Raw genomic sequence first — 12,957 nt, forward strand, 5'->3', positions numbered from 1 at the left:
CTATCATAAGAAAAGAAAGGAAGGGGAACATTCCTTCCAAAATTCTCCTCCCAGGGATGTGATCAGTTTTATGGTGGTAAGTTGGAAATGAACATTTTTCACAGTCAACCTTGAAAAGCCATCTTGATAGACTATTTCTGCAAGTGGTTACAGAGGATTATTCATGGATTTGCAAGGATGCCAGATTGCCTCATTTTGAGACAAATAAAACAGGAATTTAGCCAGCTGTTTTTGTATCTTTAGGAGAATAACACATTGACTGTACACCAGGGGATCACTGGGGCCCAGAGAAGCTAATACATTGAATAGTAATCCTAGACCTCTAAAAACAAAACAAAACAAACAAAAATCTCCAGTGAGCACAGCCAGTCAGGGCTGCTATCACAGCCTACATTAAATCAGGCAAAAAACAAAAGCTGAAAGTCATTTAGCTGATAACTAATATATTTCTTATGATGCAGACTGAAATGAGAGTCCCAAGAGTGGGTCAGAAAGACTGATTAAAGAGACTAAAATTGGTAATACAAAGATTGGAAAGTAGAATTCCTTGTAGAACAAATAAATCATAGAATGACTGTGTGTGTAGGGACAAGACAGCAGACCAAATATCAGAAATGCACATTTTCTTAGAGGTCAGCTTAATGAAATATCAATGGAACTCTTTGAATTCTTAAATATTTGACCACATGTGGAAGAAAGCCAATTGCTAAAGAGAAAGAAAAAGTCATCACTCTGTTAGGAGGTCCAATGAAGTAATCAATCACAGATTTGTAATAAAAAGAGAAAATAATTATTCCAAATGAGGTTTTCATTTGTTTTGATGTAAGTGTTCTTGATTTAGGTGATAGAAATTACCATACAATTGATACAGTCTCACAACTGAGTTGATATTGACTGCAGTATTCCCACATGAAGGAAAAGAGAAAATTTACAAATGTCTGATGAAATGAGTTGAGGATGAAGTGTTTTAATAGTGATAGTTGAGGTTTAGACACTGGTGAAGAGATGAGTTTTCTTTTATTAACCTCCACCCCATTTTTAAACTGATGACAGTGGATCACAGCTGTAATCCTAGATACTCAGGAAACTGAGATCTGAGGACTGCTGTTGAAAGCCAGCCTGGGCAGGAAAGTCCCTGAGACTCTTATCTCCATTAAACCACCAGAAAACCAGAAGTGGCACTGAGGTTCAAGAGGTACAGACCTCACCTTGAGTTGAAGAGCTCAGGAACAGTGCCCAAGCCCAGACTTCAAGCCCCTGGACCAACAACAATAAAAACAAATCTCCCTTTTCTTGGACTGCCTACATCTTTTCCTAACATTCAAAAAAGCCATTTTATCACCCACTACAGTTAAGTCCTATCCTAGCTGCTGCAAATAGGATGATTTGATATCTTATGTCAAAAGTTTCATATTTGAGGAAACAAATACCAGCAGTGGTAACTTTGCTTCCCATCCTTGAACTCTGAGACTGGGCCCTTAACATGTTTATGCTGGTAGCTTTAATGTGAAGTTGGTTGTTATTTATTGGATTACTGCCCATGAGAGGAATTAATGGGTCATAAGAGATCTATGTTTAATCTTTTGAAGAAACTCTGTACTTCATTCAAGATAGGTTAAAAAGTTTAATTCCCCACCAACAGTGTAATAGAGTTCCCATTTGGCTACATCCATGCCAGCATTTGCTATTTTTAGTTTTCCTCATAGTGGCCATTCTAAGTGGGACGAGGTAGAATCTGTCATGTTTACTTATACATTTGTTGGCACCTTCTAACTACCATAAATTAATGAATCTATGAAACCTATATTGCTCTGAGTCTTCATTCCTTTCTCTTTGTAATTTCCCCAAGCCTTTCATTTTCCTTAAGACTGGTGAAAAGTCATCCTTTCTTGCCGCGGACCGGCTCTGTGGGGACAACGGAGGACACCTAGTGGAGGAACTGGAATAGGTGGGGAGATGGCAAACAGACAACTCACACACAAGAGGAGTGGATGCTGAGTGCGATTTAATGCAGGGGATAACAAACTTTTAAAGCAAAAGTCTCCATGAGAAAGGGCAAAAGGTTACACAATCTCCCTGCAGGGCTTCATTCTTGGGTGGTCACCAGCTGGTTGCCTGATAGGCACTTGTTTCCGGCTTTACCTCTATTTTTAAGAAATACAATGGGTTTCGATGTTTATCACCAATTAACCATTACTTTTTTCTATAGAGGCCTTAACTGTCCCATAAGATCTTTCCTGTTCCTTCTTTAATAGTAAGCACCAAGGAGGCCTAGATCTAGCAAGTCTCTTAGTAAATGAAAGAGAGTAACAGGAAGTTATTTCTCCTAAGTAGTTCTCCCAGCAATTGCCATACATTCTTTCTGTTCTAGCCACGCCTACAGCTTCTTGTAAATCTCTTACAAACAATTCTTTCTGCTGAAATGAAATTGTGAAACCCCCAATACTTTTATATTTACTTATGACTTGTCTACTAGCCTCCATAAGAGGGGCTTTCAGGGTAGCACTTAACTCTGGTGAGTCAGTCATATTTTTAAGACACTCATCAGATGTTGGAGTTGTCAACACTCTTAAGAAAGAGCCTTGAATAAGGGAACGTTGAGCATGAGTAAGCACAATGAGCAGCAGGAACAGTAAAAGATTAATAGGCACTCCTATACAGTGAAGAAAAGAAAAACAGGGACAGAAACACATCTTTCCCAGGGGCTTGCCAGCCTTTCCAAGAGGTAGGCCTCTTTGAAGCCCCATTCTCTGAGGTAGACTTCGGTGAAGTCCCATTCTCAGAGATAGGTCTCTGTGAAGCCCCATTCTCAGGTCTGAATGCAGGTTTTCTAAGCTAAGCAGACTCCACCGGAGTAGGCGTGGCACTTTCTGATGGGTGAATAGAATTCCATTGTGTGTGTGTGTGTGTGTGTGTGTGTGTGTGTGTGTGTGTGTGTGTGTGTGTAAGATGACAATAGGCCCATGAGTTCCTTTCTAAGCCTTTTGTTTCAACTGTAATTTTGTAATTCCATATTAAATTTGGATTGCTTTCTCTACTGCATTGAAGAATATTGTTGGGATTTTGATAGGTATTGCATTGTCAATTGTTTAGGGGCAGTATTGCAGTTTTCACAATGTTAACTCTTCCAACAAGGAGCATTGAAAAGCTTTCCATTTCCTTGAATCTCCTTCAATTTCCTTTTTTGGAGTTTTAAAGTTTTCACAGTAGAGGTCCTTCACATTTTTAGTTAAATTAGTTCCTACTTTTATTGTTGTTGTTTTGTTTTGTTTAGGTTTGATTTGATATTGAGGCTAATACATATGAGGTGGTTTTTTGGATTTCAGCCTGTGTCTTCCCATTGTTGGTAACACAGAAAAAGTACTGATTCTTGTGGGTTTTATACCCTGCTACATTGCTGAAGGTTAGCATCACCTTTACTAACTTGAGGTAGGAAGCTATAGGGTCCTTTAAATACAGGAACATTTCATCTGTGAAAAGTGATAGTTTTACTTCTTCCCTATTTAAATTCCCTTTATGTTTTTCTCTTACCTATAGCCCTTCTAGAAAGTCCATTACTATTTTGAAGAATAATAGAGAGAGTGGACATCCTTTTCTCATCCCTAATTTTAGTATCTTCATGCTTCCACCATTAGGTACATGCTTATTATCTCTTTTTCATACACATACTTTAAAATTATATTGAGGAAATTTCCATGCGTTCCTAACTTCTCAGACATTTTAACCATAAAGTGCTATTTGAGCTTGTTAAAAGCTATTTCTACATCCCTATAGATGATCACGTGGTTCTTGTCCTTGCTTCTGCTGATGGTGTGCGTTATGTTTATTGACAAGTATATTGAATCCAATTGGATCCTAGGATGCATACTGTTTCATCATAGGATATGATTTTTTTGATAGTTGCTGAAATTGGTTGGTGAGAATTTTATTAAGAACTTTTGCATCAATGCTTATAAAAGTGCTGGGTTCATAGTTCTCTTTCTTTAGTGAGTCCCTATCTGATATGAGGAAGAATCTAATTCTAGCTTCATTGAATGTGTTTGATAATTCCATTTCCCTTTCTATTCCACTGAAGAGTTAGATCTGAGTATTGTAAGTTATATGCACGCCTTAATTTCATGGTAAATCCATTGAGTCCTATATTTTTCTGGTATGGAAAATTGTTTATTGACATTTAATTTTCATTTCTTTTTATGTATCATTTCTTGGTTCAATTCAACTATAGGAAAGCATCAATTTCTCTAAGATTCTCCAGGTGATTGGCATATGGTTTTCAAAGTTCTCTCTTATCACATTCACAATTTTGCTAATTTATGTTGTGATGTCTCATTTTTTTCCAACTAATTTTATATATTTGGGTGAGTGCTTTTAGGAGCTCTTAGGAGCTGTGCCTCATCTACTCTTAATGTATTTACCTTGTTCTCTCTTAGGGAACATCTTATATTACCAGTTTCTTTTCTTCATGATCTTCTCTATGTAGGATACATTTGATTCACTTCTATCCTGCTGATCTGGTGGAGATAAATTGTTTCAAGTTTTCTTTGTCATGATTTTTTTTGGGGGTGGTGTGTTCATGAGACCTGAACTCTGGGCCTGGGTGCTGTCCTTCAGCTCTTCAGCTCAAGGCTAGCACTCTACCACTTGAGCCACAGCACTGATTCTGGCTTTTTTCTTTTTTCTTATGTGGTGCTGAGGAATTGAACCCAGGGCCTCAGGCACGCACGGCAAGCGTTCTACCAATTAGCCACCTTCCCAGCCCCATAAAATATTTTTATATATCCTTTAAATATAAAGGAGAGTTTGGCTTGGGATCATATTCACGGTTGGTAGTTGTTTGCCTTTAATGTTTGTCATCTATCATGCAAGCCTCTTTTTTCCTTTTTACCATATCAGCTAAGGAATCTGTATTTATTCTGACTGTATATCCTTTATAAATAATCAATCTTTTCTCTATGACACCTTTAAGAATCCTTTCCTTGATTGTAGGTTACATGGGCATCAAAGATGGCACTGAGAGGGAGTTGAGTGGGCAGAGCCCAATTTACTGTAGAGCACATGGGCAGCAAAGATGGTGCTGAGAGGGAGTTGAGTGGGCAGAACCCAATTTGCTTTACATTCAGTGCATAACCAGCCTGTGGAAGCTTAGGTGCATGATAGGGTGTGACTTTGACAGTGATTGGTTCCTCTTCCTCCCCTGCCATGCCTCCCACTCTTTTTTGCTTTAAAAAGGGCTTGCTCTGTTAATAAATGAGTTTCTTCCTGCCTGACTTGACTCCCTGCTGCATCTGATTATCTCCTGGGTTGAGGGAGGCTGGGGAATGGGCGAGCGTCAGCACTTACCTTTCCTCGGGCCCCATCCATCTTTCGTGGGATGGACAAAGTCCCGACATCTGGCGCCTAAAGTGGGGCACAAAGGTAAAAGATACTTGCCGAGGCTAAGCAGTCTCTCAGGGTAAGTGAAACCCTTACTATGGGTAATGCTATCTCACAGAAGAAGGAAGAGGAGACAACATTAGGCCTAGAAAGAGTACAGGAGGACTTGGGAAGTGAGAAGGAAAAGGAATGGGTCAAATTCGACTGAGAACACACTGACACATGCACAGTGGAAGTCAAAATAAGGGTGAATGTTACTCCCTCTAACTCAGATGCTGCTGATGGTTGTAGGCCCCCTCCCTATTCCCCCTATTAGAGGGGAGGCACGGTGCCTTATGCAACCTGCAAAAGGGACTTGCAAGACCTGTACCCCTACCAACCTTCCATGGATGGGCTGAGGGCTGGGGAAGTAGCCTACTCGGAGGCCGCCACTGGAAAGAAAGGGCCACCACCCAAGAGCCCGGACCCTAGGCCACAGAATTCATTTCCCCAAGTGTATCCAGTCAATCTGGCACCAGGAGCTAACAGGCCCTTGGAATGGTATCCATGGGAAGCTAAGAATCTTGAAGAACTCCGTAAGGCAGTGGCGGAGGATGGCCCAAACTCCTCGGGCCCAGACCCTATTACCAGACATTGCTTATCACCTGTGTGTCCCTAAGGACTGGCTGGATGTGGCCAAAGCTGTCCTTACTTGTTCTCAGTTATTAAATGTTGTGCTTTCTTTAAGGAGGAATGCAGAGTGTGAGTGGAGAATAACCGGCAGGCTCAACCAGCTATAGCTATTACTTACTCATGTTTACAGGGATGGGGGAAAGGTACTCCACTGGCATCCAACAGGCCGCAATACCTGGCCTGTACCATGACCAGGTGAGGCAGCAGGACTTGCCGCATGGTACAAACTGGATGATGTGCCTACTGAGTCCCCCATAGCAGGAGTGAGACAAAAACCAAGTGAGCCTCTACCTGATTTTATAGACCAAGTCCAACAGAGCATTCACTGGAAGCTGCCAGCAGGGAACCTCCAAGATCAGTTTGTAAACCTGCTTGTCTGGGAAGAGATGAATGCAAACCACTACATGGCCTGCACAGGATTGAGAGAGAGTTCCCTGGGCAGATGGGTGGTGGCCTCGCAGGATGTGGACAGGCAACAGCACCAGTCCCAATCACTGTTTTAGCTTTACAGGCTCAGACATCTGTAATGACTGAGGCTATTACCCAGGCACTGGCAGCCCAGGGCTAAAGAACCCCAAGACCATCGGGGAGAAGTACTTGTTTCAAATGTTGCCAGGAGGGGCACTTTAAGAGGGACTGTTCACAACAATCTCCTGCCAGCCAGCCTGGGAGCAAACTACCCCCTACACCCTGCCCCAGGGTCAGGGAGGGATACCATTGGAAAAAGAATGTGTATCCAAGTTTGATTTAGATGGAAAGCCTTTAAACTAGGGGAGGGGCATCCTCTAGCCCCATTAACTCAAGGAGGAATCCCCACTGCTGTGAGGCCCAGGCAGCCTCGTGGCAAAAAGACAGCCCATAGGATCATCCCCTTGGTGGAAGGACTCCACCCTACAAATGGATGTCATGTTCACTACAGACCATCAAGCATCCTATGATGATATCCTGGATGGATATGAAGCACAAAGTCTTAAACAGGATCTAGAGGGAGTTAAGAAAAAGGATTTTTTTAACTTTCATAACTACAGAGAAGAACAAAGGGGACTCGCTTGTGTGCACCCCCAATCCTAAAAGCCACTGCCCCCACGAGTACCTCCCATTAGGTGGAAGCCGGGAAGCCCAATCTGGGTGGAGCAGTGGCCATTGAACAAACCTAAACTTGTAGCCCTCCACCTTCTGGTGGAGAAACAGATAAATCTTGGGCACATATGTCCTTCTATGAGTCCTGGGAACACATCCGTATTTGTTATTCAAAAAGCCTCAGGGGATTGGCTTATGCTCCAAGATGTAAGGTTAATGAAGGGATGGAGCTATTAGGAACACCCCTAAGAGGCATGCCCTGGACTTCCTCTCTACCTTCAGAATATACCTTGGTTGTAATTTATATTTGTTGGGAGCCGACAGTAAAGCTCTAAGGTCATCTTGACCCCTGTGCTCACTTGGAGGCACGTACAAGGAGCTGGCTTACTTAAGAAACACTAGGTGGGCTGGGAAGTTGGCTCAGTGGTAGAGTGCTTGCCTTGCATGCCTGAGGCCCTGGGTTTTATTCCTCAGCACCATATAAGCAAAAAGAAAAAACCCAGAAGTGGCGCTGTGGCTCAAGTGGTAGAGCGCTAGCCTTGAACTGAAGAGCTGAGGGACAGTGCCCAGGCCCAGAGTTCAGGCCCCACGACCGGACCAAAAGAAAAAAAAAGAAAAAAAAGAAACACTAGGTGCCCGGGATTGCTTTGCTTTGTCTGCAGAGTTTTTTTTACTCTCTATCAGTTGACCTTGTCTTGTTTTTACTGCACTCTGTTTTTCCTGAAATTTACCTTGTTTTTCTGGACTATTGTAACCTTATGTTACCTCTTGACTTCTAATAGTATATATTAGGGAAAGTTAAAAATAAACGGTGCTGCAGTCTTTAGCTGCAGACCTCCCAACCCCATCCTGTGTCTTATGTCTTTATTTTGCCGCATCCTTGCCCCCTAATTCAGGATTGCCTTTCGTTGCCGGCAGGCTCCAGCAGATATTAAAGATTATTTTTTTTCTGTCCCCCTGCATTCAGATGACTGCGAGAAGTTTGCTTTCTTCATCCCTTCTCTTAATTTTTCCCAGCCTGATTAGAGGTGTGAATGGACGGTGCTGCCACAGGGAATAGCCAATAGCCTGGCCTTCTGCCAACAATAGTTGGCCACACTTTTACGGCCTGTTCTGGGTTCAGATACCTCTCTTGCCTATGCCTACATGGATGATATAATTCTGGGGCCTCAAAACCCAAGCTGCCTGGAGGGCCTTCTGGCTCAGGTTCTTGCCATATTCAAAAAGTGGGGGGTTACCATAGCCCTTAATAAAATTCAAAAGGTACCTCCTTTGAAGGTGCTCAGGACTCACCTTACCTTGACTCAGGCCAGCCCCCTTAAGCCTTTGCTGGATATTCCAGCCTCTCTAACCTTAACCCAACTTCAAAGATACAGACTGAAAATGAGGGCCAGTGGTGTCTTCATATGAAGCTTATTCTAAGAATGAGAAAATATGAAATAATGCCTTCTATGTAAGTGCTTTGAAAACAAAAAGTGAAATGATGCAACAAAAAAATATAAAAACAAAATAAATTAGGATAATTATTGAGCAGTCATATTATCTATGAGAACCATGAAAGGAAGAGGAGAGAGACAGATGTGCAATAACCTAGCTATCCACAAAATCCATGCCTCCGATCAATTTATAGAGTAAACAATTGTATATTATCTGAGTCAAGCAGAAAAGGTTAGATAAGGTGATGTTAGGGAAATGAACCCTAAGATATGTATTCAAATGATTTATTTTTCATGTGATTATTTCTAACACATTTGTAAGATTATTTCTTTGTTGCTTTGTATGTCCCTCCCTCACAGTGTAACCCCTGATTTCACTGTATTTGATGTCGGTATAATTTGTGGAGGGAAAGGGGAAAAACAAATCGTTTAAATAGGGATACAGGTGGACCTATTGCAACAATGAGATGTACAAGTCGTTATGTGGAAAATAAACTTTATAACTTTGGTGCAGCGGGGGGGAGGGTGGTGGCAGGGGAAGGATGGGAAGGGATGGGAAGGGGAAACAAAGGAGGAGGCTACAATGCTTGATAAATGTACTCATTATCTTGCCCATGTAATTGTAATCACTCTGTACAGTATTTTCACAGTTAAAAATAATAATAAAAGAGATGGAAATAGAATTTATTTATTTACCTGAAATTAGTAAATACATTTTTTAGTAGCCTATATAAAGAGACATAGCTGTGAGCAAATCGCAGACAAGAATCTAAATCCGATAATTCTAGTAACAGATATGACTGAAATCAGTTGAATCACACTTTTCCTGTAGAGTGAAGGAAAGCAGCTAGAGAAGGCATGTCGATTGTATCTGGGACAAAACTTTGTGGAAAATGGGATCAAGGATTACTTACTGGTGATCCACTTGCGCTGGATGCGTGATCTTAACAATTGCTTGCTGATTCTGAACTATTGCTTTAACCATTATATTTTCCAAGAAGAAAAGGTGAGATTTAATTGATAGCAAAGGACTACTAATACACTTTGACTTCTCAATAAGCACATTCAATCATCAAAATCACATGAAGACATAGACAGGCCTACTTTTTTACATGAAAACAAGTGTCTTTTAAAAATCAAGGAATTTAAGTATGCCCACAAAATACTTCTATTTTACTACTGCATTATACACTTTTTTTTCCTAATGTTGGGTAACAAATAATGGATCTATTTAAGAAAGCTCTTAAAGCTCATATGTTCAATAGTGAGTTCTCTTATATTATATCATGATATTTTTTGTTTATGGTCTTAAGAAGAAATTTACTAGCTTAAATTTCTGACAGGACAATATCATCACTGTACATCTTGCTTCTATAAAGTTTTAAATTACTATCTAAGTATTTGCATTAAATAACTACAGAGGAAAAAGTAGATGCCACATTGTTGGCTCATGTCTTTAATCCTAGATAATCAGAAAGATGAAATCTGAGGTTTGTGGTTTAAAAGCAGACCAAGAAAAAAAAAGTCCATTAGATTCTGATTTGAAAGTCACCAGCAAAAGTTAGAAATGGAGCTGTGGTACAAGCAGTAAAACTCTAGGCTTGAGAAAACTAAAACAAAAAAACAACAACAAATTCTGGGACAAAACCAGTCTCTGAGTTCAAGCCTGAGTACTAGCACCGAACAAATGAATTATTAAATAATTAAAATAAATTAAGTGGTCACATGTGGCGAGGCAAGTAAAATGTAACACCCATGGTGACTGGATTGTGCATTATTTTGTAATAAGGCAAATTATCATTTGTCCTAATCACCAATATTTTATTTGTACTTTTTTTGGTACTAAATCCTGAATTTGCATGCATGTATATGTGTGTGCATGTGCACACGTGTGTATGTGTATATGTGTGCGTGTGCTGTTGCAATGTTGCTTGCCAATGTGGACAGAATGAGGCTGAAAAGAGCTAACTGTGTTGCCATGTTTTTATTTATCAGTGTTCTGTCATGTCATTTCAGTGGAACCACCCTTCTGTACATTTTATTTGTCAAATAATATCATCACAATATAAGCATTTACAACATTAAGTTAGATAAATGAGATCACTTTCAGCTCTTAGTATATATTAGGTTAGAAGATACAGATATAATTAGGTAGAAAGTTATTGCTGTAAGATGACTGTCAGTACAATATATGTATTTGACCTCTTAAATTGGTTATACTTTTAAGATATACTCAAGGAGTGCGTTTGACCGAATTGACCAAACGGGTATTACTCTCTGTTTATTCCTATGAAACACAAGGTTGATAAACTCTTTCCGGATTTCTGTTGAAAATAACTTTCTTTGTAAAATCATATCTATTCTCACTAAGAGATAATCAACCCCATATTATGTTTGAATATCCCATCTAATTGACTGAAAATAAGTATTGTTAGATATTCCTTTCAAAAATGAACAAACAAAAAGCATGTGTCATCTTGAGATTATGGATGTATTTGAAGTTGTTTTGTACATGCACAAGGATCTTCACTAATGGTTCTTTTGTGGGAGTAACTATCACAACTTTAACAAATAAGGTTTTTTGAATATCTTTTCCAGTATACATAACATCCCAGAGAGGCTCTTGCAATTTCTGAAAGGCGTTTGAATATTTTGGTATTCTTTCAGTTCATTGACTATAGAGCTAAAATTTCTGAAATAAATATTGTTAAGATGTAAGTGAAAATGTAAGTGGGTATATAAGCTTTTCTATGCGTCATTTTATGAAAACCCAGTTTTTATGAAAGTAAATGAAATAGAATAAAAGAATGTAAGTGAGTTTGTTAAGCTAATTATTATATAACTTTGTTTTCTATTAACACAGTCCTTTGATGTATGTGATGTAGTTAAATTATTTCCTTTGTGTCTCTCTACTTCAGTTAGTTTTGGAATCTTTGTAGTTATGAGTGAATTTTTAGGATAAATAAAGGTCTTTGAAAATGATTAGGATTAATCTTGGGTTTTGTGTCCTACTCCCAAGAAAATGAGTTATTTTCAAGTGTTAATATTTTATGATTGAATCTTCAATATCCAAGAAATTTTGAAAATATGCAGTAGTATTGATGTCTTTTTAAATCAATGGTATTCACAAGTTTGAGTGTCTTTAATTCGTGCTTAGGTCTTGGTGTCTATGATTTTTAACCTCTCATTCCTAACATTAATGAGGGGTCAAACTGCATTTTTAGGTATATGAAACGTAAAATATTTATCTGGGGTCAAAGCTGATTTTTATGTCAGTCTTGCTTTAATAGCATTTTAAAGTAGTACCTTTCTCTCAAAATGTTAGGTAAGAAAGCAATCAAAATACTTCTAATGGTAAACAAATTAGGTGAGCTACAATGTGGAAATGATTGGTGCATAAGTACTGTAGTCTGTTTCCATCAGGAATTGGGCAAGTCATTCTTTCAGTATGACTGTGTTAAACAGTGATGGGGGTGTCTCCAGGCAGTGCAGTTTTGAGTCATGGGATAGATTATGATTTCTACAAGTTTGAGCTAGAAATAAAGAATGTTATAGTTTAACAGCTCCTTTCACCAGGGAGGTATAAATTGATTATGAACTTGGAGTTTTCATGTTACATTTACTTATTTCCTTTTTGTTTTTATGGTTGGTCGTGGGGCTTGAACTCTAGGCTTGGGCACTGTCTCTGTGCTCTTCCTCTCAAGGCGAGCATTTTACCGCTTGAGCTACAATGCCACTTCTGGTTTACTAGTGGTTTATTAGAGATAAGAATCTCTCGGACTTTCCTGCCTGAGCTGGCTTTGAACAGCCATCCTCAGGTCTCAGCCTTCTGAGTAGCTAGGATTACAGGCGTGAGCCACTGGCATCCGGCTCATTTACCTATTTTCTAACAAGGATAAAGTGAAATATTATTAGAGTGTGGACAGTAATTCTGGGAAAATTTCCTAGATTTAGTAGACTAAGTGCTGGTATTTTAGTCATAAAATAGAATGAAGTTATTTGATACAGTGGGAATGGGCCGCAGGCTAGCATTTACCATGTGTGCAATGTTGTACTAGTAATTCCAACTCTGAAGACCTCAATATCATCATCTGAGCATTAGAAATAGATGTAGTTCTACTTCATGGGATTATTGTGAGGATTAAGTTAGATACTATAGGTAACGTACTTGGAAAAACAATCAATCAACATTTGATATTTTCTACCTGTTATTTTATCATGTGATGAATTCTAACATTGTTTTCTCTTAAAACGTGAGTCAAAATAATAGTTTCCTCCACAGAAATTTTCTTTGCAGGTATTTTCCTCATAATGACAGAAAAGTGACCAACACAATGAATATCAATACATCACCTTCCATATCCTAAATGCTGGATGCATTGGATCATTTACACCA

This window comes from Dipodomys spectabilis, unplaced genomic scaffold, assembly GCF_019054845.1.
Source record: "Dipodomys spectabilis isolate Male_0828 unplaced genomic scaffold, ASM1905484v1 ptg000633l, whole genome shotgun sequence".
In the NCBI taxonomy this organism is placed as follows: Eukaryota; Metazoa; Chordata; class Mammalia; order Rodentia; family Heteromyidae; genus Dipodomys; species Dipodomys spectabilis.